General features: G+C 41.4%; 1 long non-coding RNA gene and 5 other non-coding genes across 6 annotated transcripts in view; 3 read left to right on the plus strand and 3 right to left on the minus strand.

Annotated features, from left to right (window-relative positions):
- LOC132380530 (uncharacterized) overlaps positions 1–1,584 on the plus strand; it is a 31,078-nt gene extending 29,494 nt beyond the window's left edge. Inside the window, exon 5 of the long non-coding RNA XR_009507804.1 lies at positions 1,095–1,584. This is a non-coding gene — a long non-coding RNA (uncharacterized LOC132380530). The remainder of the gene's footprint in view (positions 1–1,094) is intronic.
- A 2,731-nt stretch (positions 1,585–4,315) lies between these two features.
- Positions 4,316–4,397, minus strand: trnal-aag (transfer RNA leucine (anticodon AAG)). The gene has a single exon. It is a non-coding gene; the product is annotated as a tRNA-Leu (tRNA).
- A 4,194-nt stretch (positions 4,398–8,591) lies between these two features.
- trnat-agu (transfer RNA threonine (anticodon AGU)) lies at positions 8,592–8,665 on the plus strand. The gene has a single exon. It is a non-coding gene; the product is annotated as a tRNA-Thr (tRNA).
- A 610-nt stretch (positions 8,666–9,275) lies between these two features.
- Positions 9,276–9,357, minus strand: trnal-aag (transfer RNA leucine (anticodon AAG)). The gene has a single exon. It is a non-coding gene; the product is annotated as a tRNA-Leu (tRNA).
- A 4,201-nt stretch (positions 9,358–13,558) lies between these two features.
- Positions 13,559–13,632, plus strand: trnat-agu (transfer RNA threonine (anticodon AGU)). Its single transcript has one exon. It is a non-coding gene; the product is annotated as a tRNA-Thr (tRNA).
- Positions 13,633–14,238: 606 nt separating this feature from the next.
- trnal-aag (transfer RNA leucine (anticodon AAG)) lies at positions 14,239–14,320 on the minus strand. The gene has a single exon. It is a non-coding gene; the product is annotated as a tRNA-Leu (tRNA).
- Positions 14,321–15,986: the final 1,666 nt, after the last annotated feature.

A 15,986-nucleotide genomic window follows, 5' to 3' on the forward strand; every position in this document is an offset into this window, starting at 1 on the left:
TTACATTGATCAGCAGTGGAGCAAACCCTTAGCCCACCACAATATCATCCCGCAGTTCGCCTGTCTATAAATGCCTCAAATCACTGTAAATTCCCCCCCCCCCCGTTACCAACCATCAATACTACACCGCTGCATTCAGAAAAAAACCTCAACCTGTACTGTAACGTTTAGAGTACTCACCTCGCATGTTAAGGAAACCACCAAGAAACACAAGATTTGCGTCACTGCCAATTTTTCCGAACGCCATCTATTTCTAATCCGGGCCACTGCTCTCTCTGTGAGGTGGAGGGTGGCTCTTAAAAGAGCCTTTGTGTCGTGTTCAGGAGAACGGAAACTTTTTCAACCGCCGAAGCCATAGAGAGTGCGGCCCTGGCGTTTCAGAGCATACACCACATCCATGGCAGTGACCGTCTTGCGCTTGGCGTGTTCCATGCAGGTGCTGGCATTGGAGAGGGCCCTGAGAAGTTTCATTAGAATTATATTGGGAATGAAAGCGTTAATGTGTGAGGAACATTTGATAGCTTTGGATGTACTCATTGGATTTTGGAAAAAAAATGAGGATCTGTTTCAATTCCATCGAATATTTTAAGGACTAGATAAACTCTCTTCCATACATGCTGCCTGGTCTGCTGAGTTCCTCCAGCATTTTGCATGTATTGCTCAGGTGTCTAGAATCAAAAGCACAGCCTCAGAAGAGCAGAGCACCCACTTAGAGCAATGGTGAGGAGGAATTTATTCAGACAGTGAGTGATGAACCTGTGGAAATCATTGCAACAGATGGCCATGGAGGTAAAGTCACTGGGTATTTTTAAAGCTGAGGTTGATAGGTTTCTGATTGATAAGGGTGTCAATGGTAGAAGGGATAAGGCAGGAGAATGGAGTTGAGATGTATAATAAATCAGCCATGATAGAAAGGCAGAGCAGAATTTATGAGCTGAATGGGTTACTTCTACCGATACATCTTACGGACCTATGATCTAAGACAATCCATTCACTGTACTTTAAGTACACAGACTTGTTATGTCCTATGTCTTTAGTGTCTGCATTAAATTCCAGTTGCCATTTTTCAGCAGATTTTTTTTCATCTCTTCCAGATCCTTCTGCAAGCCGTGACAGACTGTGAGTGAAGACCTGTGCCTAGTGATGTACACAATGCTGCGGGGTGCACTACTATTTGTAATCCATATTGTTGCAAGAGGAAGGTATCTTAGTGACTGTCAGTCAAGAAAAGTGAATAGACAGATAGTGTAGTGTAGTGTAGCCATATAGCCATTCCCCTCAGCAACAGGTTAACATTGGTTACAGTTTCTAAACTGCAGAGAAGCGAGGGTGGGACGAGAACCTACCAGGGGAAAGCCACAGCAACCAAGGCTCTGGCAATGTGTTTGGCTCTGTAGCTCAGAAGGGAAGGGGGAGAGGAGGAGAGCAGTGGTGATAAGGGATTCCATAGTTAGGTAAGCAGACTGGAGATTCTGTAATCATAAAAAGGACTCTCAGATAGTATGTTGCCTTCCACAAGCCAGGATCAGATGAATCAGATTAGATGTACAGTGTTCTGAACGGGGAGGGTGAGTAGCCAGAGGTTGTGGTACATACTGGTGCCAACAACATAGGTGGGAAAGGGGAGAAGGTCCTGAACAGAGAATATAAGGAGCTAAGTAGGAAGTTGTAAAGCAGGAAGTCAAGAGTAGTAATCTCTGGATTAGTGCCTACACCATGCATCAGTGATGGTAGAGACAGAACAATTCCGCATATATGCAGCTGAGGTGCCAAACTTGGGGATCTCTTCTTTGAAAGGTATGACCCATACAAAAAGGACTGGTTGTACTTGAATTTGAATGGGACCAACATCCTTTGGGTAGATTTGTTAGAGCTGTTGGAGAATGTTTCAACTAGTTTGTCAAGGGACTGAGAACCAATGTGATAGGTCAGAGGCTGGGACAGTTTGTATACAGGCATATGTAGCTTGTACATAGATTGGGAATAAGGATAAGTAGTTGAGAGGGCAAAATTGCAGACAATAGGATAGGTTGAGCTGTGACTATTTTAATACAAGCAATGTCAGGACAAGGGTCATAGGTTAGTACAAGAGCGTTGGTGTTTCCATACCAGGCCATGAAACAACCAGTCAATATACTCTCCACTATACATTTACAGTATAGCAGATAATGACAGTTTTAGATGTTATGCCAATCTTCGCAAACTTCTAAGTAAGTAAAGGCATACCAGCCAAATTTTCAATCTCCCTCTTATAAGCTGATTCGTCACTACCTTTGATTGAATCAACAAGAGTGTTCAACAAACTTAAATACAGCATTGGAGCTGGGTGTAGCCTTACTGTCACAAGTATGAAGAGAGTAGGGGAGCTAAGCACTCAGCTTTATGGTGCACCTGTGATGATGGAGATTGTGGAGGACATGTTGTTGCCAATCAGAACTGACTACATTCTGCGAGTCAGGAAATCAAGTAAACAATTGCACAAGAAGATATTGAGCCCTAGGTCTTGAAGGTTATTGATTAGTTTTGAGGGCATGATAGTAATGAATGTTGATCTGCAGTTGATGAAAAGCATCCTGGCATATGTATCTATCTTCAGTGTTCAGATGTTCCAGGATTGAGTAAAGAGCCAATGAAAGTAGCATCTGCTGTTGACCTGTTGTGATGGAAAGCAAATTGGAGCAGGTCCAAGCTGCTTCACAGGGAGAAGTTGATATGTTTCATGGCCAGATTTTCAAAGTATTTCATCATAGTGGATGTAAGTGCTTTTGAATAATAGTCATTGAAGCCACGTTCTTTGGTATAATTGAAGACTGCCTGAGGAAGGTTGGTACCTCAGAATGCCAAAGCAAGTGGTTAAAGATATAAGTAAACAGTCCATCCACTTGATTGGACAGGTCTTTAGAACTCAGCCAGGTACCCCTCTGAGATGACTGCTTTTCATGGATTCACCCTCCTGAAGGGTATATTCACATCTCCCTCAGAGACTAAAATCACAGCGTTAGTGAAGGGCTGATTCATTGTATGTCCTGCTTTGACCTTCTCACATGCATCACTTCACACCTGTCTTGTTGAAATTAATTTGCAGAGGGATGGGAACTAGAGGTACAGGGCAATTAGTAGTAGTTGTGGGAAACAATGATGTTCATTGAGCATACAATGACATAAATCGAAAGGTCAGCATGGTGGTAATAATGTTCTGAGTTGTGTCTGTTTCAATGCAAGAAGCATTGCAGTAAGATGGAAGAGTTCAGAGAATGGATGAGCATGTAGAATTATGACATTGATTGCAGCAGGGACAATCTCATTTGTTGCAGGAGCTGCATGACTGGTAGCTCAGTATTCTAGGTTTCCAATGTTTTAGATGTGACAGAGAGGGAGGGAGTGTTTTCCTTTATCGATATATAGAGGTCCCACCAGAATCTCCTGTTAGAGCAAGGCAGGAGATGTGACCGGAATATGGGTAAGGGAGCACTTTGGATCTAGTGATAATAATTCCATTTGATTCAGGATAATTATAGAGAAGGATAGGTATGGTCCTTGGGTTGAAGTCATAAATTGGAGAAAGGCCAATATTGATGGCGTCAGGAACGATTGGGAGAGGTTGCTTTCTGACAAATGGATGTCTTAACTATCATCATTACAGTTGCCTTTTAGTGTGAGGGTTCCGTGGCTTAACTGGTCAAAGCGCCTGTCTAGTAAACAGGTTCAACTCCCAGCGGAGCCTTTTAAGTTATGGGGTGAATTGTTGTTCTACGAAGCAGAAACATGCTCGCTGCAAATCATAAATAACACTTCAAGGAACGGAACATATTATTCCTCGAAAATGTGGCAAGTCTGGTGTTCTCTGCGGAGCAAGAAACAGGACGACCGAGTCATATATAGATATTGTTGCTGTAGTGTTTTTACATTGTTGGTCAGCTTTACTAAATTGCCTGGTCTTACTGAGGAATATCACACTGAGTTTCATACGTCTTTCCTATCGAATTCGGAAAAAGTTCGCCGCCTATTTCAAGAAACTGGACAGACGCTGTCACTGAAATGAAGTCAAATACATATTGATTTCACCCACTACTTTCGTTAAATAGAGCTCACGAATCCCACCCATCCACACGATGCCCTGCCTGATCTAGAGTGTACAGCAGTCACACAATAATATAGATGGCCATGACACCAATATACTGTAGTATTATCCAGGAACGTAGTCATGATTATTTGTGATTCTTATATTTTGCTCTGCAAAACGTTTCGGGTTTCACTTTAATATCACAACTGAAACCCCGGCAGAAAAGAAAAAATACGTGTACCTACTCCACAATGGCAGCGGTGGGATTCGAACCCGCGCCTCCTTGGAGACTGGAGCCTTAATCCAGCGCCTTATACCGCTCGGCCACACTACCATGTTTTTTAACTGTTACACAGTGACGTGATTTGTTGTTGACCTTAATCTTCAAAACGTATCATCGGTATAATAATTAGAAATATTTTCCCACATACTATGTTTGAGGTTCCGTGCATGTTCCATTTTTTCCAACCCAAAGCATTCCAGAGGGAACACTGGTACAGAGTTGCCTCTTCAAATTGCCGAGTGCCAGTCAATGCTTTTCCAGATGTCACTGTCAGTATTCTCTGTATATTCATGGAACAGTAGGGATAAATATTCACATTTCTAGCCAATGCGAAAAGTAAAATCAACCCATAACGACCACTGTTGTCTCATTCAGCGAACTTTGCACGTGTACGCCAAAATGTTGCAAGGTTTTCATTCACATGACCCAATCCCAGCCCCGCGCCCTGACGTTTCAAATTAAAACACTCACGTTGACAACAGTTCTTGAAATCTATATTTGGCCCTTTCTGGGATATTTAAAGCTGTTCGAAAATACAAACACAAACCTCCAATATGAGTGGAAACAGATTTTGTGAAGTTGTTTTAGGACTAAATAGCATTGACTTGCAATTACACCGCACCAGACACTGTCCCATCTGCACGGTCCAATTTTTTAAATTAAAAAGTGATGAAGATTACAATCTTCAAACAGTGCTTCTGCGGGGACTAGGTACCAGGTCATTTGGACACTTGTGTGCTTGTGAGGTGACAAATTCCAGGTTGTTTCCTGAACCACGGGAAATACAAAACAAATCAGCAGGAAGAAGACTGCACAGTTCTGTCATTCAATCACGTCATAGCTGATCAGTTGTCTGCCCAACTCGTCATTTTCACCAATCTTGTTAATTTATCGTTTTCTTTTTCATTAATCATTTATTTCCCACCTTATGAACAGTGGAGGACTCTATCTCCTCGGCATTTTGCCTAATTAATTCAGTGGATGACAACGACCTGAAAGAAATGGGATCTTCTGATTGACATGTTTTGTGAATGACTCGATTACTTCAAACCATGACTTAAATTGTTCGATTCTCTTCCATCACACGAGATCAGCCACTCGAATTCCAACCGTATTTGTCATTGTGGAGAAAATACCGTCTCTGGAAGCAAAAACTGTTTTTAACTTATTACTTAATCAGCAGAAGTTCAACACGCTTGCCTTTGCACCACGGAGGGCACAGTTACATCCTTTAGTGCAGAAAGATAAACATACTGAAGAGCAAACTGCAATTTATGGAAAACAATCTTTCGTCTGCCCTCGTTTCACTCAGGAAGAGGGAACACTAGCAACAATCCAGCAACAATAAATAGATTTGAGACAGGTTTTTTTTTAAATGATAAATAAAACATTTATTCAACACTGCTAAAAAAAATCCCAAAGTAAAGAACCGACTCTTAACCGGAAGTCAGCTGCCATACGGCATCTAGAACATTTCTTAAAGCAAGAAATGCGAACTCAGTTCTTTAAAGTAGTATTGCAAAAAGTCCAAAATGATTTACAGTCAACTAAAGGAAAGACTTCCCTTGAAATAAATCCTCTTTTGTGACGTTACTGCTGATCCCAGCCGAAGTATGCTTTGCTGAGGTATTTACCATTGAAGGAAATAAAACGGCCTAAAGGCACTGACCTCTCCCTGGCGAAACTCTGCATCCAACTCTTTCTGCTCACACGCGACATCAACTTTCCTAGATCTTTCAGCTTCCCCAACTTTGATGAATCTTCACTCTCGGACTGCACTTTAACTGGCAGTATTGTTAACTGACAAAACTGCCAGCAATAACCTTTGACATAAGGCAGAAAGTAAAACGCCAGTTTAAAATAAAACTACGTCATAACATAGAATACGCAGCGAAACGGGAGTCTCTGGCCAATTCAACCACGGACTGCTGCTCCCCAACACAGGGAGGTGTTCTCCTTTACAACCCTGTTGAAAAACTGCCACATGACCTCTCACTGGCCGGAAAATGACGTCACTCCACCATCAGAAGACCATTACCTCTTGTCCAGTACATCCTCAATTACATCGTGGTCATATGACAGGTACAAGATACCCGGGGGTACGTAACAACATTTTGTTATATCGCAGCTTCCTCAACAACGTTTCACAGTCAACTGGAGGGCAAGAATTGTAGGTGACGAAGCAGAATTTCTCAGTCTGATCATAAACATAAACGCATCGCATGGGCTTCGCCTCCTATCGACGGCAGCGCGATGCCGTTCTTCTGCAGCAGCAGTGTGGTTCCGGAGAAGATCCCGTGAGCGGTTTTCTGCGTAACGTCCGCGGGAGCACAGTGCCACATCCTGACATTGACAGCAGAATTCTGGATTCCTTGCAAATTCCACCGTGATTAAAATAGATTTTGTAGAACAACCAATGTGTCTCTTGCTTATGGTTGCGGGGATTTCCATTTTCCTCATGAAACCCCAATTAATTCATCTGAATGGAATGACGTTTTCAGATCCCTCCATGAACCAGGCATCCTGCTGCAACATTTCTGCGTCGCTTCAGATCGCACGGTTGTTCCTCATTTAGTAATGATTATTGACAGTTGGCTAACCAATGTGAGATACTGTACCGATACCTACAGTATCAGGAAAACACACCAAATACTTTTCTTCAAGAAAGTCTTCCACCACCGTCCAATTCACATTTATGACACTATGACTCTGTTTAGCAGGAGGAGCATTAAAATTCCCTGATTATTAGCAAACAAACTTGTAGCATTACTTTGTAAGCCTAAAAGGGCGGGAGTAAACAATGAAAGAACAGAAGACAAACATGCGACCACTTCTCTGACCATTAGCAAGAAATGTGATCATTAACACATCTTTGGAGTCTGAATATTATTTATCCCTCCAAGTCTTTGATCTGCAGAGGTTTGTAATTTTCAATATAATTTTACTTTTTTTATGTCCTACTTTTAGTCTGTGCTGTACAAGTCACTACTTCTGCTTTGAAAGTGAGAAATTTTTGTTCATCAGCAATCAACCAATTCTTTGTTGGCAGATCATGCACTTTACACACCTGACTGTAATCCATCTGTATCCTGGATATTAATAGCTATACAAAGCACAGTCTTCTGCACTTTCTGCAGAGTCTCTGCATGTGAGATGCCTATTTCTTCCTGAATGCGCTGCTCTGCCACAGTTTTCTAATTTACCGGACACTCTGCATTAGCAGAGCCTTGTTCTCCTTCACTAGGTTCAAGAACAGTTGCTTCCCCTCAATCAGCTGTCTCTTGCACAAAACAGGCTAACTATGCTCATTCTGTAACTAGTGTTCCCACAACCAATGATATCTCTTTAGGGATTCTTTTTCTTGTTATTTCATGATCTCGTGATTTATTGCTATTTATTTATATTTGCGTTTTCACAGCTTTTTGTTCATTGATCCTGTTTACAGTTACTGTTCTATAGATTGCTGAGTATACCCGCAGGAAAAATAACCTCACTGTTGGATGTATTTGGTGACATGCACCGATAATAAATTTTACTTTGAACTTTGAAATACCTTTTGGCCTAATGACTTCTCCATTATTGCCATACTGATGACTGGATACTGACTGGATTTCCATACACTAAAATGGCTACACGTGTTAGAGTTTGCTTAGTGTTTTCCTTTATCAATATCCAGAGGTCCCACCAGGTCTCCTTTTAGAGAAAGACATGGCATGTGACCGGAATATGTGTAAGGGAGCACTCCGGATCTAGTGATAATATTTCCATTTGTTTCAGGATAATTATAGAGAAGGATAGGTCTGGTCCTTGGATTGAAATCATAAATTGGAGAAAGGCCAAATTGATGGCATCAGAAAGGATTGGTAGAGGTTGCTTTCTGACAAATGGAGGTTTTTCATAGGAGGCCTTAAAAGCGAAACTTCGGGAGTAATAAATTTGTATGCCCCTGGCAGAATAAAACAGGAGGCTATCAGGTTTAGGGGATCTCGGTGTTCCAGACATAGAGGACATAGTTACGAAGAAGTAGGTGTGTAGCAGGTATAGGTAGAAAGGAATAAATAATGTACTTGAGATGGGGTGAACATTTATTACGCAGGCAGACTATATAGGGGTGATTTTCTCAGTAGGGTCTACTTTGATTTACGTCGTCTTTACAGTTTGAATCCGAAACAATTCCCTCGCTAGTCGATGAAGAACAGTTAATGCAAATTAACTATCGTCATTACAGTTGCCTTTTAGTGTGAGGGTTCCGTGGCTTAACTGGTCAAAGCGCCTGTCTAGTAAACAGGAGATCCTGGGTTCAACTCCCAGCGGAGCCTTCAAGTTATGGGGTGAATTGCCAAGGGAAGAAAGCTGCGAAGCAGAAATATGCTCACTGCAAATCATAAATTACACTTCAAGGAACGGAACATATTATTCCTCGAAAATGTGGTAAGTCTGGTGCTCTCTGCGGAGCAAGAAACAGGACGATGGAGTCATATATAGATGTTTTTGCTGTAGCGTTTTTACATTGGTGGTCAGCTTTACTAACTTGCCTGGTCTTACTGAGGACTATCACACTGAGTTTCATACGTCTTTCCAATCGAACTCCGAAGAGTTCGCTGCCTATTTGAAGAAACCGGACAGACGGTGTCACTGAATTGAAGTCAAATACATATTGATGTTAATTACTTTTTCACCCACTTCTCTCGTTAAATAGAGGTCCCGAATCCCACCCATCCACACGATGCCCTGCCTGATCTAGAGAGTACAACAGTCACACAATAATATAGTTGGCCATGACACCGATATACTGTAGTATTATCCAGGAATATAGTCATGATGATTTGTGATTCTTATATTTAGCTCTGCAAAACGTTTCGGTTTTCACTTTAATACCACAACTGACACCATGGCGGAAAAGAACAAATACGTGTACGTACTCCACAATGGCAGTGGTGGGATTCGAACCCACGCCTCCTTGGAGACTGGAGCCTTAATCCAGCGCCTTAGACCGCTCGGCCACACTACCACGTTTTTTAACTGTTACAGTGACGTGATTTGTTGCTGTCCCTAATCTTCAAAGCGTATCATCGGTATAATAATTAGAAATATTCTCCCACATACTATGCTTGAGGTTCCGTGCATTTTCCATTTATTTCCAACCCTAAGCATTCCAGAGGGAACACTGGTACAGAGTTGCCTCTTCAAATTGCCGAGTGCCAGATGTCACTGTCAGTATTCTCTGTATATTCATGGAACAGTAGGGATAAATATTCACATTTCCAGCCAAGGCGAATAGTAGAATCACCCCCTAACGACCGATGTTGTCTCATTCAGCGAACTTTGCACGAGTACGCCAAAATGTTGCAAGGTTTTCATACACATAAACCTATCCCAGTCACGAGCCCTGACATTTCAAATTAAAACACTCACGTTGACAACGGTTCTCGAAACCTATACTTGGCTCTTTCTGGGATATTTAAAGCTATTCGAAAATAGAAACACAAACCTCCAATATGAGTTGAAACTGATTTTGTGAAGTTGTTTTAGGTTTAAATAGCATTGACTTGCAATTACACCGCGCCAGACACTGTTCCACCTGTACTGTCCAAATTTTTAATTTAAAAAGTGATGAAGATTACAATCTTCAAACAGTGCTTCTGCAGGGACAAGGTACCAGGTCACTTGGACACTTGTGTTTGTGAGGTGACAAATTCCAGGTTGTTTCCTGAACCACGGGAAATACAAAACAAATCAGCAGGAAGCAAACTGCGCAGCTCTGTCATTCAATCACGTCATAGCTGATCAGTTGTCTGCCCAACTCCTCACTTCCACCGATCTTGTTAATTTATCGTTTTCTTTTTCATTAATCATTTATTTCCCACCTTATGAATAGTGGAGGACTCTATCTCCTCGGCATTTTGCCTAATTAATTCAGTGGATGACAACGACATGAAAGAAATGAGATCCTCTGATTGACATGTTTTGTGAATGACTCGATGACTTCAATCCATGACTTAAATTGTTCGATTCTCTGCCATCACACTACAACAGCCCCTCCAATTCCAACCGTATTTGTCATTGTGGAGAAAATACCTTCTCTGGAAGCAAAAACTGTTATTGAATTATTACTTAATCACTCATTAGTAGAAGTTCAACACGCTTGCCTTTGCACCACGGAGCCCACAGTTACATCCTTTAGTGCAGAAAGATAAACTTACTGATGAGCAGACTGCAATTTATGGAAAACAATCTTCCGTCTGCCCTCGTTTCATTCAGGAAGAGGGAAAACTAGCAACAATCCAGCAACAATGAATATATTTGAGACGGGTTTTTTTTTAAAATAACAAATAAAACATTTATTCAAAACTGCTAAAAAAAAATCCCAAAGTAAAGAAGCGACTAACTTAACCGGAATTCAGCTGCCATACGGCAGCTAGAACAGTTCTTAAAGCAAGAAATACGAACTCTGTTCTTTAAAGTAGTATTGCAAAGAGTCCAAAATGATTTACAATCAACTAAAGGAAAGACGTTCCTTGAATTAAATCCTTTTTTGTGACGTTACTGCTGATCCCAGCCGAAGTATGCTTTGCAGAGGGATTTACCATTGAAGGCAATAAAACGGCCTAAAGGCACTGACCTCTCCCTGGCGAAACTCTGCTTCCAACTCTTTCTGCTCTCACGCGACATCAACTTTCCTAGATCTTTCAGCTTCCCCAACTTCGATGAATCTTCACTCTCGGACTGCACTTTAACTGGCAGTATTGTTAACTGACAAAACTGCCAGTAATAACCTTTGATATAAGGCAGAAAGTAAAACGCCACTTTAAAACAAAACTGCGTCATTACATAGAATACGCAGCGAAACGGGAGTCTCTGGCCAATTCAACCACGGACTGCTGCCCCCCAACACTGGGAGGTGTTCTCCTTTAAATCCCTGTTGAAGAACTGCCACATGACCTCTCACTGGCCGGAAAATGACGTCACTCCACCATCAGAAGACCGTTACCTCTTGTCCAGTACATCCTCAATTACATCGTGGTCATATGACAGGTACAAGACACCCGGGGGTACGTAACAAGATTTTGTTATATCGCAGCTCCCTCAACAACGTTTCACAGTCAACTGGAGGGTAAGAATTGTAGGTGACGCAGCAGAATTTTCCAGTCTGACCTGAAACAAAAACACATCACATCGGCTTCCCCTCCTATCGACAGCAGCGCGATGCCGATCTTCTGCTGCAGCAATGTGGTTCCGGAGAAGATCCCGTGAGCGGTTTTCTGCGTAACGTCCCCGGGAGCACAGTGCCACATCCTGACATTGACAGCAGAATTCTGGATTCCTTGCAAATTCCGCAGTGATTAAAATAGAATTTGTAGAACAACCAATGTGTCTCTTGCTTATGGTTGCGGGGATTTCCATTTTCCTCATGAAACCCGAATTAATTCATCTGAAAGGAGTGACGCTTTCAGATCCCTCCATGAACCAGGCATCCTGCTGCAACATTTCTGCGTCGCTTCGGATCGCACGGTTGTTCCTCATTTAGTAATGATTATTGACAGTTGGCTAACCAATGTGAGATACTGTACCTATACCTACAGTATCATAAAAACGCACCAAATACTTTTCTTCAAGAAAGTCTTCCACCACCGTCCAATTCACATTTATGACACTATGACTCTATTTAGCAGGAGGAGCATTAAAATTCCCTGATTATTAGCAAACAAATTTGTAGCATTACTTTGTAAGCGTAAAAGGGCGGGAGTAAACAATGAAAGAAGGAAAAGAACAGAAGACAAACATGCGACCACTTCTCTGACCGTTAGCAAGAAATGTGATTATTAACACATCTTTGGAGTCTGAATATTATTTATCCCTCCAAGTCTTTGATCTGCAGAGGTTTGTAATTTTCAATATAATTTTACTTTTTTTATGTCCTACTTTTAGTCTGTGCTGTACAAGTCACTACTTCTGCTTTGAAAGTGAGAAATTTTTGTTCATCAGCAATCAACCAATTCTTTGTTGGCAGATCATGCACTTTACACGCCTGACTGTAATCCATCTGTATTCTGGATATTCATAGCTCTAAAAAGCACAGTCTTCTGCACTTTCTGCAAAGTCTCTGCATGTGAGATGCCTGCCTATTTCTTCCTGAATGCGCTGCTCTGCCACAGATTTCTAATTTACCAGACACTCTGCATTAGCAGAGCCTTGTTCTCCTTCACTAGGTTCAAGAACAGGTGCTTCCCCTCAATCAGCTGTCTCTTGCACAAAACAGGCTAACTATGCTCATTCTGTAACTAGTGTTCCCACAACCAATGATATCTCTTTAGGGATTCTTTTTCTTGTTATTTCATGATCTCGTGATTTATTGCTATTTATTTATATTTGCGTTTTCACAGCTTTTTGTTCATTGATCCTGTTTACAGTTACATTTCTATAGATTGCTGAGTATACCCGCAGGAAAAAGAACCTCACTGTTGGATGTATTTGGTGACATGCACCGATAATAAATTTTACTTTGAACTTTGAAATAACTTTTGGCCTAATGACTTCTCCATTATTTCCATACTGATGACTGCATACTGACTGGATTCCCATACACTAAAATGGCTACACGTGATAGAGTTTGCTTAGTGTTTTCCTTTATCAATATCCAGAGGTCCCACCAGGATCTCCTTTTAGAGAAAGACATGGCATGTGACCGGAATATGTCTAAGGGAGCACTCCGGATCTAGTGATAACATTTCCATTTGTTTCAGGATAATTATAGAGAAGGATAGGTCTGGTCCTTGGATTGAAATCATAAATTGGAGAAAGGCCAAATTGATGGCATCAGAAAGGATTGGGAGAGGTTGCTTTCTGACAAATGGAGGTTTTTCATAGGAGGCCTTAAAAGCGAAACTTCGGGAGTAATAAATTTGTATGCCCCTGGCAGAATAAAACAGGAGGCTATCAGGGTTAGGGGATCTCGGTGTTCCAGACATAGAGGACATAGTTACGAAGAAGTAGGTGTGTAGCAGGTATAGGCAGAAAGGAATAAATAATGTACTTGAGAGGTGGTGAACATGTATTACCCAGGCAGACTATATCGGGGTGATTTTCTCAGTAGGGTCTACTTTGATTTACGTCGTCTTTACAGTTTGAATCCGAAACAATTCCCTCGCTAGTAGATGAAGAATAGTTAATGCAAATTAACTATCGTCATTACAGTTGCCTTTTAGTGTGAGGGTTCCGTGGCTTAACTGGTCAAAGCGCCTGTCTAGTAAACAGGAGATCCCGGGTTCAACTCCCAGCGGAGCCTTCAAGTTATGGGGTGAATTGCCAAGGGAAGAAAGCTACGAAGCAGAAATATGCTCACTGCAAATCATAAATTACACTTCAAGGAACGGAACATATTATTCCTCGAAAATGTGGTAAGTCTGGTGCTCTCTGCGGAGCAAGAAACACGACGACGGAGTCATATATCGATATTTTTGCTGTAGTGTTTTTACATTGGTGGTCAGCTTTACTAAATTGCCTGGTCTTACTGAGGGATATCCCATTGAGTTTCATACATCTTTCCTATTGAACTCCGAAGAGTTCGCTGCCTATTTGAAGAAACCGGACAGACGGTGTCACTGAAATGAATTCAAATACATATTGATGTTAATTACCTTTACACCCACTACTTTCGTTAAAAAGAGCTCACGAATCCCACTCTTCCACCCGATGCCCTGCCTGATCTAGAGGGTACAGCAGTCACACAATTATTTAGTTGGCCATGACACCGACATACTGTAGTATTATCCAGGAACATAGTCATGATGATTTGTGATTCTTATATTTAGCTCTTCAAAACGTTTCTGGTTTCACTTTAATACCACAACTGAAACCCTGTCAGAAAAGTAAAAATACGTGTACTCTGCAATGGCAGTGGTGGGATTCGAACCCACGCCTCCTTGGAGACTGGAGTCTTAATCCAGCGCCTTAGACCGCTCGGCCACACTACCACATTATTTAACTGTTACAGTGACGTGATTTGTTGCTGACCTTAATCTTCAAAGCGTATCATCGGTATAATAATTAGAAATATTCTCCCACATACTGTGCTTGAGGTTCCGTGCATTTTCCATTTTTTTCCAACCCAAATCATTCCAGAGGGAACACTGGTACAGAGTTGCCTCTTCAAATTGCCGAGTGCCAGATGTCACTGTCAGTATTCTCTGTATATTCATGGAACAGTAGGGATAAATATTCACATTTCCAGCCAAGGCGAATAGTAGAATCACCCCCTAACGACCGATGTTGTCTCATTCAGCGAACTTTGCACGAGTACGCCAAAATGTTGCAAGGTTTTCATACACATAAACCAATCCCAGTCACGAGCCCTGACATTTCAAATTAAAACACTCACGTTGACAACGGTTCTCGAAACCTATACTTGGCTCTTTCTGGGATATTTAAAGCTATTCGAAAATAGAAACACAAACCTCCAATATGAGTTGAAACAGATTTTGTGAAGTTGTTTTAGGTTTAAATAGCATTGACTTGCAATTACACCGCACTGTTCCACCTGCACTGTCCAAATTTTTAATTTAAGAAGTGATGAAGATTACAATCTTCAAACAGTGCTTCTGCGAGGACTAGGTACCAGGTCATTTGGACACTTGTTTGTGAGGTAACAAATTCCAGGTTGTTTCCTGAACCACGGGAAATACAAAACAAATCAGAAGGAAGAGGACTGCGCAGTTCTGTCATTCAATCTCATCCTAGCGGTTAAGTTGTCTGCCCAACTCGTCACTTCCACCGATCTTGTTAATTTATCGTTTTCTTTTTCAGTAATCATTTATTTCCCGCCTTATGAATAGTGGACGACTCTATCTCCTCCACATTTTGCCTAATTAATTCAGTGGATGACAACGACCTGAAAGAAATGGGAACTTCTGGTTGCCATGTTTTGTGAATGACTCGATTACTTCAAACCATGACTTACATTGTTCGATTCTCTTCAATCAGACGACATCAGCCCCTCCAATTCCAAACGTATTTGTCATTGTGGAGAAAATACCGTCTCTGGAAGCAAAAACTGTTTTTAACTTATTACTTAATCAGCAGAAGTTCAACACGCTTGCCTTTGCACCACGGAGGGCACAGTTACATCCTTTAGTGCAGAAAGATAAACATACTGAAGAGCAAACTGCAATTTATGGAAAACTATCTTTCGTCTGCCCTCGTTTCACTCAGGAAGAGGGAAAACTAGCAACAATCCAGCAACAATGAATAGATTTGAGACAGGTTTTTTTTTAAATGACAAATAAAACATTTATTCAACACTGCTAAAAAAAATCCCAAAGTAAAGAACCGACTCTTAACCGGAAGTCAGCTGCCATACGGCATCTAGAACATTTCTTAAAGCAAGAAATGCGAACTCAGTTCTTTAAAGTAGTATTGCAAAAAGTCCAAAATGATTTACAGTCAACTAAAGGAAAGACTTTCCTTGAAATAAATCCTCTTTTGTGACGTTACTGCTGAACCCAGCCGAAGTATGCTTTGCTGAGGGATTTACCATTGAAGGAAATAAAACAGCCTAAAGGCACTGACCTCTCCCTGGCGAAACTCTGCATCCAACTCTTTCTGCTCACACGCGACATCAACTTTCCTAGATCTTTCAGCTTC

The sequence above is a fragment of the Hypanus sabinus genome, chromosome 24 (assembly GCF_030144855.1).
Source record: "Hypanus sabinus isolate sHypSab1 chromosome 24, sHypSab1.hap1, whole genome shotgun sequence".
In the NCBI taxonomy this organism is placed as follows: domain Eukaryota; kingdom Metazoa; phylum Chordata; class Chondrichthyes; order Myliobatiformes; family Dasyatidae; genus Hypanus; species Hypanus sabinus.